We start from the raw sequence: 18692 nt of genomic DNA, 5'->3' as shown, positions 1-18692 counted from the left end.
CTGGTGAAGATTTTCTCCCATTCTGTGGGTTTTCTGTTTGTTTCCTTGGTTGTCTCCTTTGATGTACAGAAGCTTTTTAGTTTAATGAGGTCCCACATGTTAATTCTTGCCCTTGTTTCCTGGGCTATTGGTGTCGGGTTTAGAAAGTCCTTTCCTACACCTATATCTTGTAGGTTTTTCCCAATGTTTTCTTCTAAGAGTTTCAGAGTTTCAGGCTTTACATTGAGGTCTTTGAGCCATTTGGAATTGATTTTTGTGAAAGGTGAAAGATAGGGTTTAGTTTCATTGTTCTATAAGTGGAGATTCAGTTTTGCCAGCACCATTTGCTGAACATGCTGTCTTTCCTCCAGTTAATGTTCTTGGCCCCTTTGTCAAATATCAGTTGGCTAAAATTGCAATTACTCATATTTGGGTCTTCAATTTTGTTCCATTGGTCTATGGGTCTATTTTTATGCCAGTACCATATTTTTTTATGACTATAGCTCTGTAGTAGAGCTTAAAATCTTGTATAATAATCCCCCCAGCATTGCTCTTAGGGATTTTTTAAAATGTTGAATTATATTTTATATTGTGGTATATTGATCTGAGATTTGGGGGAGAAGGGATGAAAAATTATGGCTTAATGTGCTGACAAAGGGATAATTGTGCTGTTAAATGCCAACCTGCCACAATCTAGAATATGTGTGTGTGTGTGTATCCTTTGAAATTTTTATACAATGCATTTTGATGACATTCAAACCCTGCACTCCATCTTCATGCCCACCCTACTACCCCCCGCTAATTCATGTCCTTTATTATTATTTTATCTCTTTAAAAAACTTTTACCATGTTTAATTTGTGTTTGCTAAATGCTCTAGTGTGTGTCTCCAACTCTTGGAGTCTAATAAAGCTACCAGACATTACATACTTAAATAAAGCTGACTCTCCCTCTCCCAGAGTCTAACAATTGCCAATAGATCTTCAGTTAGGGCTTGGTGTTTCATGCCCTCCTCTGGCTTGGGTTTGCACAGGTTCTGTGCATTCTGTAATAAACATGGTTGGTTCATATGTACATTAACCCTGTTGTGTTCTTTCTTGTATTCATCTACCAACTCTCACTCTCACAGTTTTTCAAACCTCCCTCTGTAGTGATTCCTGATCCTTGAGAGAAACAGTATAACATTGGTGTCCCATTTAGTGCTAAGCATTAGAGAGCTCTTTATTCTCTGCACATTGATATGTTGTAGGGATCTGTGTGTGTTAATTGCTATCTGCTACAAAAGGAAACTTCTCTGATATGAGCTGAGTGATGCATTAATCTATGGGTGTAATGATAATTCATTAGGAGTCAGCTTAATAATATGTCTATTTAGTATAATAATAGCAGTAGGTTCTCCCTTAAAATCTGTGAATTGTCTAGCCACAGGTTCTTGGCCCTGATAATATTGCCAAGTATGTTTTTAATCTAGTGAAGTGGGCCTGAAATACATTCAGAATATGGTTTATGTCACTATTGCACCAGTGGGCTTAACTTGACAGTGCAGTCTTTATCTTAATTTGTATGGTTCATAGCTGTGTAAGGTTGTTGATGTTTACTTCTCTCTCCTGAAGTTAGGCACAGTCACTTAGCAGGTAGAAATGAAGCTTCACAGTCAATACCAGCTTGCTCTCTCCATTTTTGTTCTGCATCTCATGTAGGGTTTTCAGTAACAGGATCTTACTATCAGCTTCTTATGGATAAGAAATAGTGATGGCAATAGCCAGTATTCTTTGAGGGTTTATGGGACCTCCTGATCAGACATTCCAAAAGAGAGAGTCCATTCCTGGCACTGCAATTTTTATTTACTAACCTGTGGTATCTAGGATACAAGGTTACTGTGTTTAAACTTTTTTATAATGCATGCACATATATTTTAAGACAATTCTATTTAAGTAGGTTTCCAAATGACTTTTTAAAAGGCCACTAATGTGGTCATCCCTCTCCCTCTTCCCTCCACTGCCATCCTTTCCCATTCCCCATCCCATTTAACTCTTCTTATGCCATGATTCCCTTCTCTCCCTTTATATCAGTGCCTTTTATCTATCCTCCCATGAAGGCCTTCCCCTGCAGTTCCTTATTAGTTTCCTGGCATATATGGATTTTCCAAATGAAACACACCTTTATGAAGATTCAAAGGTTGAGACATGAAATGAACATGAAGTCATTGTTTTTATGATTGTGAGTTAGCTGACAGGATGATTGTTTCCAGTACCATCCATCTACCTGCAAATTTTTGTTTTTCTTAGCAGCTGAACAATATTCCATTTTGTAAATGTACCATACTTTCATTGTCCATTCCTCAACTGATGCACATCTGGAGTGTTTCCATTCGGAAATATTGTGAATAAAGCAGCAGCAATGGGCATAGAAGAAAGGTAACTCTGTAGTAGGACATAGACTCTATTGGCCACATTCCTAGGAGTGGTATGGATGGGTCAGATAGTAGTAGATCCCTTTTTAGGTTTTTGAGGAAATGTCACACTGATCGCCACAGTGACTGTAGCAGTCTACACTCCCACCAAAAATGAATATGTAAGTGTTTCACTTTCCTCACATTCGCACCAGCATTTATCATCATTAGTTTTTTGGCTCTTAACCATACTTGATTGGGTAAAATAAAATCTCAAAGTAATTTAAATTTATATTTCCTGGATCGTTAATAATGATAAACATTTAAAAAATACCTCAGCCATTTGTGTTTCATCATTTGAGAAATCTCTGTTCAGTTCCTTGCCACAACTTTTAATTATTTTTTTTATCTTTGTAGTTTTGAATTCTTTGTGTATCTAAGTACTAACACTCTATCAGATGTATAACTGGTAAAGACCTTTTCTCATTTGGTTGGTTGCCTCTTTATTTGAACAATGGTGTTCTTTGCTGTTCAGAGGGCTTTTAGTTTCATTGAGTTTCCATTTCTGAAATGTTGGACTTGATGCCTGAGCTATGAGGGTCCTGTTCAGAAAATGCTTGCCTATTCCTGTAACAACCAGTATATTGCCAGCTTTCTCTTAGATCAGAGTCATGGTATTAGCTCTCATGTTGAGGTCCTTGATCCATTTGGAGTTGAGTTTTGTGCAGAGTGAAAGACACTGATTGAGTTTTATTCTTCCACAGGGTGTTTTGCAGTTTGACCAGTACTATTTCTGGAACATGCTAAGGTTTTTCCAGTGCATGTTTTAGCACCCTTGTTAAAAATCAGGTGACTGCAAGTGAGTGGTCTTAAGCTTCTGTCTTCAATTAATGTGTCTTTTTTTTAATGCCAGTGCCATGTTGTTTTTATTATCACTCTGTAGTATAATTTGAAATCAGGAACACTGATGGTTCCCGAAGTTCTATTATTGTTTAAAGTACTTTTGTTTATCTTGTTTTTGTATGTTTTCATATAAAATTGAGATAATTTTTTTCAACCTCTGTGAAAAAGTGTTTTCAAAATTTATAAAAAAATATTTTATTTTATTATTTTTAATTTTATGTGTACGAGTGTATTGCCTGCATGTATGTTAGTGCACCAGTGTCGTGCTTCAGATTCCCCTGAAACTGGAGTAAGGATGGTTCGTAGCCATCATGTGGGTGATGGGAATGGAATCTGGGTCCTCTTCCAGAGAAGTCAGTGCTCTTAACTGCTGAGCCATCTCTCCAGCCCTGTCTTTTCAAATTTTAATTAAGATTGTGTTGAATCTGTAGATTTCTATAGAAGGAAGGCAGTTTTCACAATGATAATTCTACCTATCCATCAGCATGGAAGGTCTTTTCATTTTCTGGTATGTTATTTCATGATTTTTGAGGCTATTGTGAATGTGATCATTTCCCTGATTTGTTTTCAGTGTGTTTGTTGTGGTGTATAGAAAGGCTACTAATAATTATGTGTTAATATTGTATCCTGCTACACTGCTGACTCTGTTTATCAGGCCTAGGAGTATTTCTGTGGAGTCTTTACAGACTGTTAAGTACAGAATCATGTTGTGTGTACATAGGAGACTGACTTCTTCCTTTCCAATTGTATCCCTTTCTCATTCACTTCTCTTATTGCTCTAGCTAAAACTTTGAGCACTATTTTGAGCAGGAATGGAGAGTGGATATCCTTTTCTTGTTCAAGATTGTAGTGAAAATGCTTTTAGTTTTTCAACTTTTAGTGTTAAGTTGGCTCTGGGTTTGTGGCATATTGCCCTTGTTATGTTGAGATATGTCCCATGTCTCCCTAGATTCTTCATGACTTTTAACATGAAGGGACACTGGAATCTGTCAATGGGCTTTTATGCGTCTAATGAGATAATCGTGTGGTTTTTGTTCTTGAGTTCCTTTTTTGTGGTAGACTGCATTTGTCAAATTAAATATGTTGCATCATCCCCGAATCTCTGGAATGAAGCCAACTTGACCATGTTGGTTAATCTTTTAGATGTGGTCTTGCTTTTGGCTAAGAATGTTATTGATGATTTTTGCATCTAGGTTCATCAGAAAGATTGGCCTATAATTTTCTATTTTTGTTGAGTCTTTGTCTGGTTTTGGTATCAGAGTAATACTAGATTGGGAGAAAGAATTTGGAAATGTTTCTTTTCTATTGCATGAAATAATTTGAGAAGTATTGGTGTTAAGGTTTCTTTGAAGGTCTGGTTCTATGCCAAATTAATTTGGTTCTTGGCCCTTTTTAGGCAATTTTTAGTTATTTCTTCTTTCTCATTGGTTGTTTTGAGTGTACTTAAATGTTTATTTCATCCTTACTTAACTTTGGTAAGCTGTACAGGTCTATAAATTGATCTGTTTCTTTTAGATTTTCCAATTTAGTGGAATATAGTTGTTTAAAGTATGACCTTTGGTTTTCTGAATTTCTACATAGTAAGGTATAATAATTCATTCCTTTTCATATTTGGTTTCTTTAACTTGCATTCCTTGCTCTCTCTTTTTGGTTAATTTGGCTAAAGATTTGTCAATCTTGATAATATTTTCTAAGAGCTAACTTTTCCTTTCATTTACATTTTTACAATATCTCTAGATAGGCTGGCTAGATTCACCAGAAGGGCAAGTAGTGGGGAAGGGCTGGAGGTGCCGACAACACAGCAGACAGTAGCAGGGATATCAGAGTATAAGAGCTCTAGTTGGGGGAGGGAGGCTGTGGGAAGGTGCTGTCTGGGAAGTGGGTGTATAGTTGAATAGGATGGTTTGGGTTGTTCTGTGTGATGCACACACACACACACACACACACACACAAATCAATAACTTTTGAAAACATATTATATTTGAGGAGGAAGCATAGAAATTTACATCATGTTAATTGGTAGAGGTGATAAACATTACCATTTACTTTTTTGAATTAAAAAATTTGTTTGATTCATTTTCATCCTGTTTTTTATTTTATACCATCTACTCATTTGAGTTTTGTTTATTCTTGTTTTTCTAAGGCCTTCCAGTTAATCATTAGGTTATTAATATGAGATGTCTATAACTGTTTGATGTAGGCACTTAATACTATAAACTATCAACTCTTAGGATTGCCTTCAATGTATCCCATAGATTTTGATATATCATTTTCTCATTTTCATTCAATTCTATGAATTTTTAAAGTTTCTTCTTGATTTATTCCTTAACCAAAATTTCATTCAGCAGTGTGTTGTAGAGTTTCGTGAGTTGTGTACATTTTATGATCCCTTTGTGTCCTAATATGTGGTTGATTTTGGAGAAAGTTCTGTAGGCCAAGAAGAAACTGTATTATTTAATGTTTGAGTGGGATGTTCTATAAATGAATATCAAGTCCATTTGATTTATGATGTCATGTTAAGCCCAGAATTTCTCTGTTCTTTTTCTGTTTGGATGACCTGTCCATTGCTGAGAGCAGGGTATTGAAGTAACCCACTATCACTATGCTGAAGTCAATCTATGGTTATAAATCTAAGAGTATTTTTTAATTTAATTTTTTAAAAATAAAAAATATTATGTGTATGCATGTATTGCCTGCATGTAGGTGTGCACCTGTGTTGTGCAATGCCTGCGGAGGTCAGAAGAAGCTGTTGGATCCACTGGGACTGTAGTTATGGTCAGTCGTTACCTGCCATGTGGATGCTTGGATTCAAACCCGGGTCTTCTGCAAGAATAACCAGTGTTCTTAAATGATGAGCCATATCTCCAGCCCCATGACTATTTATTTTCTAAAACTGATTGACTCTGTGTTTAGTGCATATATGTTTAGGACTGTAATTTCTTCCTGGGGAAATTTTCCTTTGATGAGTACGAAGTGTCCTCCCCTATCTTTTCTGATTAGTTTTAATCTGATTTTGACTTTTCCAGATATTATAATAGATTTTTAGTTCCAGTTACTTGGAATAACTTTTGCATCCTTTTATCCTAATATGGAGTCCATTACTGATAGTGTTCTGGTTCTTGGAGACAGCAAAGCAATGAATTCTGTTTCCTAATCAGTTAGTTTCTGCTTTTTTATTCGTGAATTAAGTGTGTTAATATTGAGAGGTTTTATTGGTCAACATTTATTAATTCCTGTTATGTCGGAGTTGTGCTTTCTTAGCTCTCTTTTGGTAAACTGTTCTGGAATTATTTATGTATTCCTTGTGCCCTCTTGGTTAGGTTTAGTCTCTTCAGATCAAAGTATTCCTTCTAGTATCCTCTATAGAACTGGTTTAGTGAACATTAAATTCCTTAAACCTATTTTTATCCTGGAAAGTTTCCTTTCTCCTTTGATGACAACTGATAGCTTTCCTAGATACCATAGCCTGGGATGGCATGTGTGTTCCTACATGACTCATGGGACACTAATCCAAACTCTTCTGGTTTTCATAGTCTCCATTGAAAAAGCAAGAGTTTTTTTTTTTTTTTTTTTTTTTTTTTTTTTTTTTATGGAATGGTCTTTATATGTGACTTGGCCTTCCTCAGTTTTCAATATCTATGTTTGACTTATTTAATGTTTTGACTATAAATGATTTCCAAGAGTTTCTTTTCTGGTCTTGTCTACTAGGTGTTCTGTATGTCTCTGGCACCTTCGTAGGTATATCTTCTTTAGATTTGAGGAATTTTCTTTTATGATTTTATTAAAAATATTTTTTGAGACTTCGACTTGGTTTCTTTTTTCTTTCTTTACCCATGATTTGTAGGAATACGAGATCCTACATGTTCCATACCTACATTTTTTTTTTTTTAGATTTAACATTTTCTTTAACTGAGTGATCTATTTTTTGGAGATCTCTCCTCTCTCTCTCTCTTTCTCTCATATTCCTCTCCAACTTTGGGGTTTTGAAATAACTTATTTTTAATGTGGGGACTATTGCTCAGCTCTTAAAATATTACAAAATTCCCAGGTAAATGGATGGAACTGGAAACAATCATCCTGACTGAGGTAACCTAGGCTCATAAAGACAAACGTCACATGTTCTCTCTCAAAGCTGGTTGCTAGCTTTGAATTTTTACTTATGCATGTTTCAATTTGAAAATTCAAAGAAGTCAAGAAACTAAAGGTGTGTGCCACCGTGCCTGGCAGGGAGAGAATCTAAATACCATCAAATTATAATGTATGAAAATTGCAAAAATTCAATCAAAAATATTTTTAAAAACCAGATAAAAAGACATAAAGTCTGGACCATGGAAATTAATCCCTTTTTATAAATAAAAATAGAAGTAAAAACATAGTTCTTTTGCTCCTTATACCCCAGTTCCCAAAACACTATATGATGAAAGCAAGAGTTACCTGTGTATGAAATGATTTGCATCAGAGGTTTTAAATTGGAATCTGTGCTTCTATATGGAGGCTGGAATAAAGGAGGAAGGGAGCAAGGACTTCAGAGATAGAGTGTAAGAGAGATGTACTACCTGGAATGAGGAACTATATCCAGGAAGGGACATATTATTGAGGAAGTATGTTTTCATCTTCAAGTGTCTCTAGAGAGTTTTCTAGAGAGAAGGCCAGACCTTGTTGTCACATGGAAAAATTCATGAAAAAAATATTCTGTTATGAGGAAAGCAAGAAAAAAATCACTTGAGGTGGTGAAGTTAGCATTACCTTTTGTCTGACAGTAGTTTCTCCACTGTAGATGTCACTGAATGGAAGCTACTTTTTAGTTCTTGTTTGCACTGGGGAAGAATTTAGTCAGGAGATACAGTTAGAGCAGAAGTCAAAGCATTGTCCTTGCAGAGATTGGAATGGGCCATCCTAAGGCAGAGCAGCAGTTCAGTGGGCTCTATGTTGTGGATTGTTGCCTAGTTTCTTTTGTTCCTTTTCTTTTGTGATATTGTTATTAAGTTTCTGCCCTTGAGTATCAACTTCATGTCAAATTACTGCACTGTGCTTGCTTCAGGTTCAAGATGTCTCTATTATCATTTTTTTTTCTACTCCAGTGATCAAAATCTTTGTTGTTTGAGATGTATGTTCATTGGAAGTGGGCCTCAGTATCTGAATATCTAATATTATGGAAGAATTTAAATGTGGCTTCAAAGATGTTGAGTCACTGCAGGAGATCAGGAAACACTGTCACAAAATTATAGATGTAGCTTCCTTTGTTTTCTCATATTTGACTCCCTGATAACTGGTCAGAATGTATCTAACAAAAAAGCGAGGATTGTAACCCAAATCCTTCTCCCTCCTGCTTATGTCTACCTAGTGACCAATTCAAGCATAAGCACTGAAGAGCCAGAGAAAACTATAGTGAGGAGGGTTAATAAGTGTAATATCTTGGCAGAAGATTCAGTTGGTACTCACTCAAAGAGAGCTTAAGCAATGATGAGTCATATGGTGGCTATTTCAGCCCTTCTTCCATGACTCTAGTTCTCATGCAATACTTTCAGTCTTGGCAGGGAAAACAGGCAGTAGTTATCTCCATAACATTTATGATATATTTATAAATGCTTTATGCTCATCATAATAGTTTCATGTCAATGAAATAATCATTCTTATAGACACAGAAGTATAATTTACATTAGAAAAGGTTTCAGACCAAATTACAAAAATTAGAATATTCTAGTGCTTGAAAATATTTGCTTATATATATTGTAAAAAATCAAACTTCATAGGTTGATAATTTTGAAAATAATATTTATAGGAAATACCCATCATAATAATGATTAAATTCATGTTGTTTTCTCAGCTAACTTCCTTATAGTATTTTTGGGTTGCTTTAGCTGCCATGTGGGTTCTGTGACTCAAACCTGGGTTCTCTGCTCTTAACCACTGAGCCATCTCTCCAGCCACAAGGACAGGATTCTTTGAGTCATAACAGTGTCCTAAGTTGGACCCCACAATTATTGTATAATGAATGTGATCTAATAAGAGCTGGTAAGGTGATGACAGTTTCAGCAGTTGTCCAAAGAGGAGAGTAAGTTGCCTATGAGTGGGTGGCATTTGAAAGACAGGAAAGCAAGCAGAGTCTAGACACTTTTAGGAAGAAAAATTGCATTCATTTCTATTGTCTAATGTATTTTTTATGTACTAAAGGAACCCCAGCAAATATTGACCAGTCATGCAGAGCACCACTGCCCCAGAGCACTATTCAAATGACCTAGCTCTCTGCTTATTCAGAAAGCACAAAGAGACTACAGAACATTATTCCTCAAGAAGTAAGGTCCAACCTAAATCACACAAAAATATTCATTCAGAAAGGATTGTTTAAGCAACTGTCGTAAATCTACAGTTTTCCTGATTAACAGTCAAATAAGGAAGGCAGAATATTTACTTTGATGTGTGCCATATTTCCTGTGGGAAAGCAATAAAAATATGTATGAAAGTCGTAAAGCTGAATACCATTAATCTATGAGAGACAAAACAGTGCAAATGGCAGCCACAGGATTCCATCAGCCAACAGCTGTCAGAAAAGGGTCTAAGACCTATCTTTCTCACATTGAGTCCAATTAAGTTGTAAAATTCTGTTTTACTAACTTCGTCTCTGGTCCACATTTTTGAACAGCTTTAAATAATCACTCATTCCTGCAAAAGTCCTGTTTTTAAAGATATGTGAGTTATTTAATTACAGAGGTTTATCCTTTCACTTGATGTTCCTGATAGGAGATACGCAGTTGTGATGAGGCCATTATAAATTAATGCTAAGAAGAAGATTCTTTACTCTTATACAAATCTTGGTGAGTTATGCATCTGTAGCTTGAGGGAAGGACCAGTGGATAGGGCATGGAATAATAAGATTTTGCTAAGATTTTGGCAAAGCAATTGGAAAACAGTCCATTCATATGTTATTGGATCAAAAACTGTTAGAGAGCCACCATTATGCACCAACAATTAAACTAAACCTTAGATATGCAAGAAATTCAAAAAAGTGTAAGGAGTTTTCACATATATGGAGACATTTTAAAACTCATGATGATAGAGTAAATTATAAATATGCTTCTGGTAAGAATGGTGGCTGAAGCAGGGTGAGGCTTCCTGTCTAAAGCATGTTTACGGAAATCTTTCAGTTGATATGAGTAATGAATAAGTATTCATTTGGTATGGACACAGTAGGTAGGATCCCAAGACAGAGGGATATGAATATATAAAAGCATAACATTTTAAACTAATATGAGTTTCTGGAAAAATAATGCAGATTTGGTTGGATTGTCTAGTAGGTAAAGAGTTCAGCAGTAACTAGGAATAAGAGTAAACTTGTGTTAGAGTATCAATAAGCACCATAAATTGAACTGGCCCAGATTATAAAAATATCTTGTCTATCTGTTAGAGGACAAACTTTTCCAGTCTCACTTGTGAATTACCTGGTGATAGAACCACTCCCAGGAAGGCAGGTTCACCTTAAGTTATGCTAAATAGATGGGCGGAATACCTGGTGTGTTAATAAGGTAGTGAATATTTCCTTCCTGGAACTAGCTCAGATTCCCATAGAACTTCCAGACCTGCCACAGTCATGTAGGTCTTCATAAGTCTTCAGGAAAGTGTAATTTCTCCTTTTCTTCTTCATGCCTTTCTTTCTAAACATGCTTTCTTTAAGGCTTTGGGCTGCCCCTAGCATCTTGTAGTGATTTACTTTTTCTTGAAAGCTTCCTTCTCCCAGCCATGTGGCTGTGAGTCAGCCACATGTCTGACCTCCCATACAGGCTCTAAACCTGCATGGCTCCATGGCTTTCTTTCCTTCTTCCCACTATTCACCTCCTCAAGGCAGCTACCAAGATTACCAGCTTGCCTACCCTGAGGATTTCTTTAAGATTCAAAAAAAAATTGCAAAATCTTCCGTTTGGGTTTATTCCTAAATTCTTTTATAAATGAGACTAAGAACCCTTTAGGGGACCCTCTTTCTCCTGTTTCACTTGGATAGAGCAGAAAAGAGCATGCTGAAACACTGAAAGTACAAACATTATTCAAAAGGCAAAACCTTATGTTCAGGGGCTACATAGGAAAAGAACAGTGTAAAGAATTTCAGGAAGTATATTTTCTGGCCATGTGGTACCCACTACCATGTTATGAAGAAGCAAGAAGCCCATCAGCAGATGTTGGCACTTTGATATTGGATTATGATTATTTAAACTCAAACACTATAGATTTTTTTTTCTGTAACTTACTTAGTCTGTGATATTCTGTCATACAAACATAAGAGAGACTCAGACATAAAACTTGAATTTGGAGTATCATGAAAACAGTTTAATCCATGACAGTGGATGAAAGAGTAGCAGTCACATAGTGACAGCAAAGGGTTATGTATATAACCCTGAAAAAGGAAGAACGTCAGAGCAAGGGAGGATGAGCTGACACTACAACAAGGAAAGACGGTCTCCTGAAGTGTGGGAGCACTGCAGACAGTGGCTTCCACCAAAAAGAGTACTCACATTATTAAATGTTACTGAGCGCAAGTTAAAAACTGAAAACGTCCCACTGTGTTTAGGAGTAAGGAGATTACAGAAGATTATAGTGAGGTTAGTTTTTGGCAGGTGGTAGAGACACATACCATATTGTAACTCAAATGTGAGTTGCAGGAACAAACCAAGTGGAAGTCAAAAACAAACCTCTCCTTCAAGACTTTGAATTAGAAGAAAAGTTAGGACAGGGGTGAAAAATATTATCAATAGGAGGTTTTGAAAAGATGAGATTAACATTAATGAAAAAGATTTGCCCGAGGTAATAAGGCCACAGAATATTAAAACCAGTGTTCATCTACTGAATTTTTAGCTTAAATTTTATTTTTAGAAAACTCCATCTGCTTCTCTGTAAGAGGCAAGGACCTTGTTGAGCACATAGGCTGAGACCTACCTCTGTGAGGACCTTTGTAGCATCATTCCAACACCCAAACAGTACTCACATAAGAGGTTAGGAAAGATTTGGAACTGTATAATCATTGTATACCTAAGAACACAGAACACTGCCAAAGGTTAGGTGGTTTAAATCAACCCTGACTGTTTGCAGCTGGTGATTAGAAAGCCAAATTTTAATTAGAATCCTTATGGATCTGAACATTCTTAATTACTGTTGCTTTTATCCCTAACTACATTTCGCTCTATTCAAGCACAGGGAACAGCAGGACTCCCAATGGAGTGCATGTAACCCTTGCAATTCATTATGAAGTAGTTTCTCTCAGAGAGCTTAGGAGTGTCAGAATTTATGAACATCCAAGCCCATTTGATTTGATACTATCTCTGGAGGCTGCTTGCTAATGCACAAATATTATTCATTAATGTGTTAAGGTGCTCACCAAAGCTGAGCTATGGAATTATCTTCATTTCAGCAGAAACATCATCATTCTTCTCAAAGAATGGTCATAGGAAAAATCCTTCAAAAATATGATGGTGTAGAACAGCTTTTGCAAATGTAGATGAAAATAATTAAATCTGTGTCTTTTTCTTTACTCTGTTGTGAAGACCATCTCTAATGGGAGTAGTAAGGATATTCAAAAGTGCACATGCAGACTGATTATCATTTCTATTATCTCTTTTTATCAAGAAAAAAAAAGTGCTCTGACCTATTCAGTGCAAACTTGGGAGTATGGATTCTGATTTTGTCATATTCTTCAAAGCTTAAGACACAACCACAGATTTCTCACTTTGTATGAAATGAAATGAAATTTATTTCTCCTGTAAAAGAAGCCCAGAAGGTGCTAGTTTAGGGCAGGCATAGCAACTTCATGTCACCTGGGGCACAGAGTCCTCTGTATTACTGCTTTGTCCTCCTGGCAATTGTACCTCATCACTGCTAGCTCAAAGCAGCTTTATGCCCAGGCGTTGTATTCACATTCTAAATAGTAGGGAGGAGAGTAAAGAAGGAAAGAAGTACATTTTCTTCTTTTAAGCTTATAGTATTGGTAGAGTATCAATAAACCCCATAAATTGAACTGGTCCAGACTAAAAAAAAGTCTAGTCTATCTGTTGGTGGACCCACTTTTCCAGTCTCACTGGTCAATTACCTGGTGATAGAACCACTCCCAGGAAGGCAGGTTCATCTTAAGTTATGCTAAATAGATGGGCGGAATACCTCGTGTGGTAATAAGGTAGCAAATATTTCCCATCTGGAACTAGCTCAGATCCCTGTAGAAATTCCAGCCTAGCTATAGCCATGTAGATCTCTGTAAGTCTGTCTGCTTTCCTGAACTCTTCAGGAAAGCATAATTTCTCCTTTTCTTCTTCATGCCTTTCTTTCTAAACATGCTTTCTTTAAGGCTTTGGGCTGCCCCTAGCATCTTGTTCTTCTTCACTTTTTCTCTAAAGCTTCCTTCTCCCAGCCATGTGGCTGTGAGTCAGCCATGTGTCTGACCTCCCAGGCAGGCTCTAAATCTGCATTGCTTCATGATTTTCTTTCCTTCTTCCCACCATTCACCTCCTCAAGGCAGCTGCCAAGATTACCAGATTGCCTGTCCTGAGAATTTATCCCAATAAAATTGTAAAAGGTTCTGTTTGCGTCCATTCTTAAATTCTTTTATGAATGAGACTAGGAACCCTCTAAGGGACCCTCTTTCTCCCGTTTCAGTATACTGGAATATCAAGTAATAAATATTTGAATAATGGCACATAACTTGATGCATTTGTAGAAAGACCACCTGTGCATTACCCAGGTCAAGACCTAACATATTCTTGACTCTCTAGCAGACCCCCTCATGTCTTCTCCTATCTTATCCTCTCTGAAACAGAGTTGTTAATCTAAATTTTAATGCAGTATATTAAATTTGCCTTTTTAAAATCCATATAAATATAATAATAATGCATTTACTTTTTAATGCCTACATTGCTTTCCTCCCAAGTACATTTATGACCTGAAGTCATTGCTATTTGAGCAGCTCTTTTGTCCTTGTTGATATGTAGCTAAATACTGTAAGAATATTCCACAATTTACTAGTCAATTTTGCTTTTAGCAAACACTAGACAATACACTGAGTGGTTTTCTTGAATTTGGTTCATTTTCTTTTCTGAATATAAGCATATATTTCTGCAAGGCATGTACTTAAAGATGAAAGACTATTCATAATAATTTTGATAAGGGTGAGCTTATTTAGATTTTACTAAAAAATTTCAAAAGAGGTACCAATTTAAAGTGTATCCATTAGCACATGCAACCAGTTGTTCCTCAGGCTCAAAGAGACAGCACTGCCAATCTCTTAAATTTTTGTTATTCTGGCTTTAATGCATATTCTGCTTTCTTTACATGTATGTACCTTTTAATATTTTTAAAATTTATGTTAGCATTTGAAAGAAGTATCATTTTGCCATTTTTTCTTTTAATAGTTTATGCTTGTGATGATTAGCTTTAATTAACAAATCCACACAATCTAGAATCACCAGGGAAAGGCATCTTAATGAAGAATTGGCTAGATTAGGTTGGCATATGGGCATGTCTGTGGGAGAATTTCTTGATTACATTAATTGCGTTGGAAAGATCCTCCCATTGTAGGCAGCACCATTCCCTAGAAAGGTGATAACGAATTGTGTAAGAGTAGAGAAGGTGAGTGCAAGCATGCAGGTATTAATTCATTTTTTCCTGCTCTTGACTATGGGTGTAATGTGGCTAGCAGCTTGAAGTTCCTAACACCTTGACCTCCCTCTAATGATGGACTGTAACCTGGAATTGTGAACCAAAAATTCTTTCTCCCCTAAGTTGCTTCATCAGAGTATTTTATGATAGAAACTAAGTCAGCTTCTTGATATCGGGTCAAAATATCTGAAATAATCAAATTTTAAGACATGTTTTGGGTTATGATTTCATTTTATATTTACTTGATTTAATTGCTATGAAGCTACATTGATTCAGAGTATTGCAGTAGAATTATATGACAAGGAAGGCTTTCTTATTCACTGTTAGCTGGGTAACAAAAGACAGGAAGGGGCTAGGGTTCCAATATTCACTTTTCTGATTTACCACCCCCAGTGACCACATTTCCTTCATAGAGTCCCCAGCTACTAAAGTTTTCACAAACTCTTACAAAAAACACTATCTGTATACATATATGGGAAGCGGGGTATGCCATGCGGTGTATATGGAGATCAGAGGACAACTTTAAAAATTTTGATTCTCCCCTTCTACCATATGCATCCTGGGGATGGAATTTAAGTCATCAGGCTTGGGAGAAAGGTCATTTATCCACTGAGCCATCTAGCAAGCCCTTAGTCAACTCTTAATAGCGACAGAGACTGGGAACAAAGTCTTCAACCCCTTTGGGAAGTGTTCAGAATCCAAACTATAATAGAGCAGATTTTATCTACAGTGTAAGGGACAGGTAACTGATTCACTTGCTCCTCTGTGGAAATTCTAATGCCTGAGCTTCACTACTGACATCATTTGTGTCCATCTGCACTATAATGTTGTAAAGCAAGAGACTTTGTTATACAGCAAATTCTATTTCTCTGGAACTGTGTTGTCACAATGCTATAGGCTTTTCATGTACCAATATGATATTGTCTGAATTACTGCAGCTTTATGAATTTCAGGTAACCTAAGAGATCTAGCATTATTCTTTAGTAATGTAAAGGCTCTCAGGTTTCTATATTGCCACACACATTTTCAAATGATATATTCATGTGGGGATTTTAATGAGATTCTATTGTTCTTATAGATGAATTCTGGGATATTAGCAACTTTACAATGGTAAGTTTTCCAAACTATGAGTATGACGTTGACCTCTATTTATTGAGATTTCATTTAACTTGATGATTGAGATTTTATATTTGTTGTAAGAATGTTTGAGAATAAACTCCTCAGGTCTTTCACTCAAAATTAGTGTATTTTATTCCTTATGGTATAAATGCTAAATAATTTTATTTGAAATTAATTTTCCTATTTAAGATTAAGGGCTCATTTGAAATATTCCTACACACATTAATTTGAATTTTCTACACAAGCTTTTTAAAAAATTTTTATTATTTTTATTTTATGTGTATGTGTGTATTGCCTACATGTAGATAAGTACACCCATGTCATGAAATGCCCTCGGAGGTCAGAAGAGGCAGTCCAATCCCCTGGGCCTGGAGTTACGGACAGTTGTTAGCTGCCATGTGGGTGGTGGGATTTGAACCGAAGTCTTCTGCAAGAACAGTGTTCTTAACTGATGAGCCATCTCTCCAGCCCTCTACACAGGCTTTTATGTCACATGTATGTATTCACAAATTTATATTATGCATTTCATTTATTTGTTTTATAGTCTGGTTTTTAATATTTTCTTATACAGTTCCAGAATTTCAAATTCAAGGTAAATAGAAGAGTTGACAGTAGATGCCCTTTACATTTTTAATTCAGGGAAAGCTTTAAATAAATATTTCACTTTAAATGTGAAGACTTTTCACAGATTCTATTACTTTAAGAGGTTTCTTTTAATTTAATATGATAAGAGCAGATGTTGTGGCTGTTCAAATATATCAAGTAATTATCACTTCTCTATTTTGATAAGCATGATGTCTTCTCTATGCAACTTATACAATAAGCAGTATTCTACTTGTTGACATTGGGTTAAGCTAATGCTTAAATTAAACTGTAGTTTTCAAAAGATTCAAACTACCTCTGCTTATCCTTATCATGCACTTGAAATGCAGTATTTTGACCCCCTTTCCTTCTCCACTCCATTTTAGAGTCTTTAGTGTAATAAGAATAAAACAGAAACGTTGTTTTAGAAGTTTCAGTTTAACTCCTTAGCATTTATCTCTTACAGTAAATTTCACATGAGAAAGCCACCAAACATTGAATCCAATCCCAGTTTCTCCCCTTCATTATTATCTTGCTCTTCATGTTCTGTCCCCAAAATCTCAAATTTCTGCCTATAATAAAATGCCATGATATTATAAAATGTTCTGCCTTATCAGCCTCCACCTAGGCTCCTATGTCTCACACTAAGATGGATTGCCAAAAGCCTTCACCACATTCCCAGGAGAAGTAAGCCGGCAGAACCCTGCCTGTCTCACTGTGCTTTTGCTTTCTTGACTGCTATGCTCTCCTAAGCTCTGATGCCTCGGAATTCTCCAGTGAGTCCTTATTAAGACCTCTTAATCTCTATAAAAATGTGTAAACCTTCCTGTCTTTTCTCATTACTATTATCCTCTTTTCCTACAAGCGTTTCTTTTAAAAAGTATGATTTTTGTTAGGTAAACATATCTCATTTTTAAAATAACTAGGTTAACTATGCATAAAATAAATTTGCTGCTTTAACTATTTTGAAGGTTTCTATGATATAAAGTATATTCACATTGCTGTGAGACCATAAACACCACACCTACCACACATTTCCAGAGCTTTTCATCTCCCTGAGCTGACAGTCTATCAATTAAATGCTAAGTACCCTATGGCCCATTGGGTACCCTGTGACTGATGCTTATGTTCACACAAACATAAGAATGTCCATTTTAGTTACTGGATCATCTAATAATTCTATGATTAATCTTTGGGGGAAAAACATACTGTTTTCTCCAGGTACTGAATCATTTGCATTTCCACCAGGGATATGGAGATATTCTAGTTCCTGCACATCTTCACCAAGTGCTCTAATTCTGTGGGTTTTTTTTAAAAAAAATATGGTACTGCTCCTGGCCTGCTCTTCTGCTCTCAGGCCTCTCTTGGGGTCAGTTTATCGCTGCAGCCCTCTGCGCCTTGACTCCCCCAGCCGAATGTCTAGTATGAGTAATAGTCTTTAAATGCAACTTAAGTTCATCTACCTCAGTTTCCCCAGTCCTGAGATCACAGGCATGCACCACCATGCCCAGCTTAAGTTTATCTTTAAAAAATTTTCAGCTCTCACCTCTCTCTGCTTCCCTGGACCTTCACCACCAGCTAACTCTCCTGGCCTGCTCTCCTATCATCAGGCCTCTTGGGGTGGGTCTAACATGGAGCCCTCCGCGCCTTGACTCCCCTGGCCTCATTCGCCCTTCCATCTCCCACGCTGTTCTCTGCTCCTGGTTTGGGTCCTGTGCCATTCCTGGTCTTGGGTCCCCAGACACCTGGGGAACCAGTGCTGCTTCCTGATCCTTTTCACCCAGGCCAGCTTGGTGCCTTCCTTGGGCTCCAGGAACACTGCTTCGGGACCTGGCCCCGCCCTCACCTCTCCCTGCTTCCCTGGACCTGCAACACTTGCCAGCCTCCTTCTGGGGCTGACAGCCTCTTTCTGGAACTCCGAGGCTTACCTTTCCTCTCCCTGATCCTTTGCATCCAGTACAACCCAGCTACTCAATCCACTCCCTGGGAAATCTTGGAGCTTATTCCCACCCCATCTGCCTTTGCATCCCTGTGTGGCACTGCCATGGCCAGGATCTTAGGTCAGTCCAACATCCAAGTTCCTGAGGA

Source organism: Nannospalax galili, unplaced genomic scaffold (genome assembly GCF_000622305.1).
Source record: "Nannospalax galili isolate Female #2095 unplaced genomic scaffold, S.galili_v1.0 scaffold87, whole genome shotgun sequence".
Classification (NCBI taxonomy): domain Eukaryota; kingdom Metazoa; phylum Chordata; class Mammalia; order Rodentia; family Spalacidae; genus Nannospalax; species Nannospalax galili.
Note: the sequence above shows the minus strand (reverse complement) of the source record.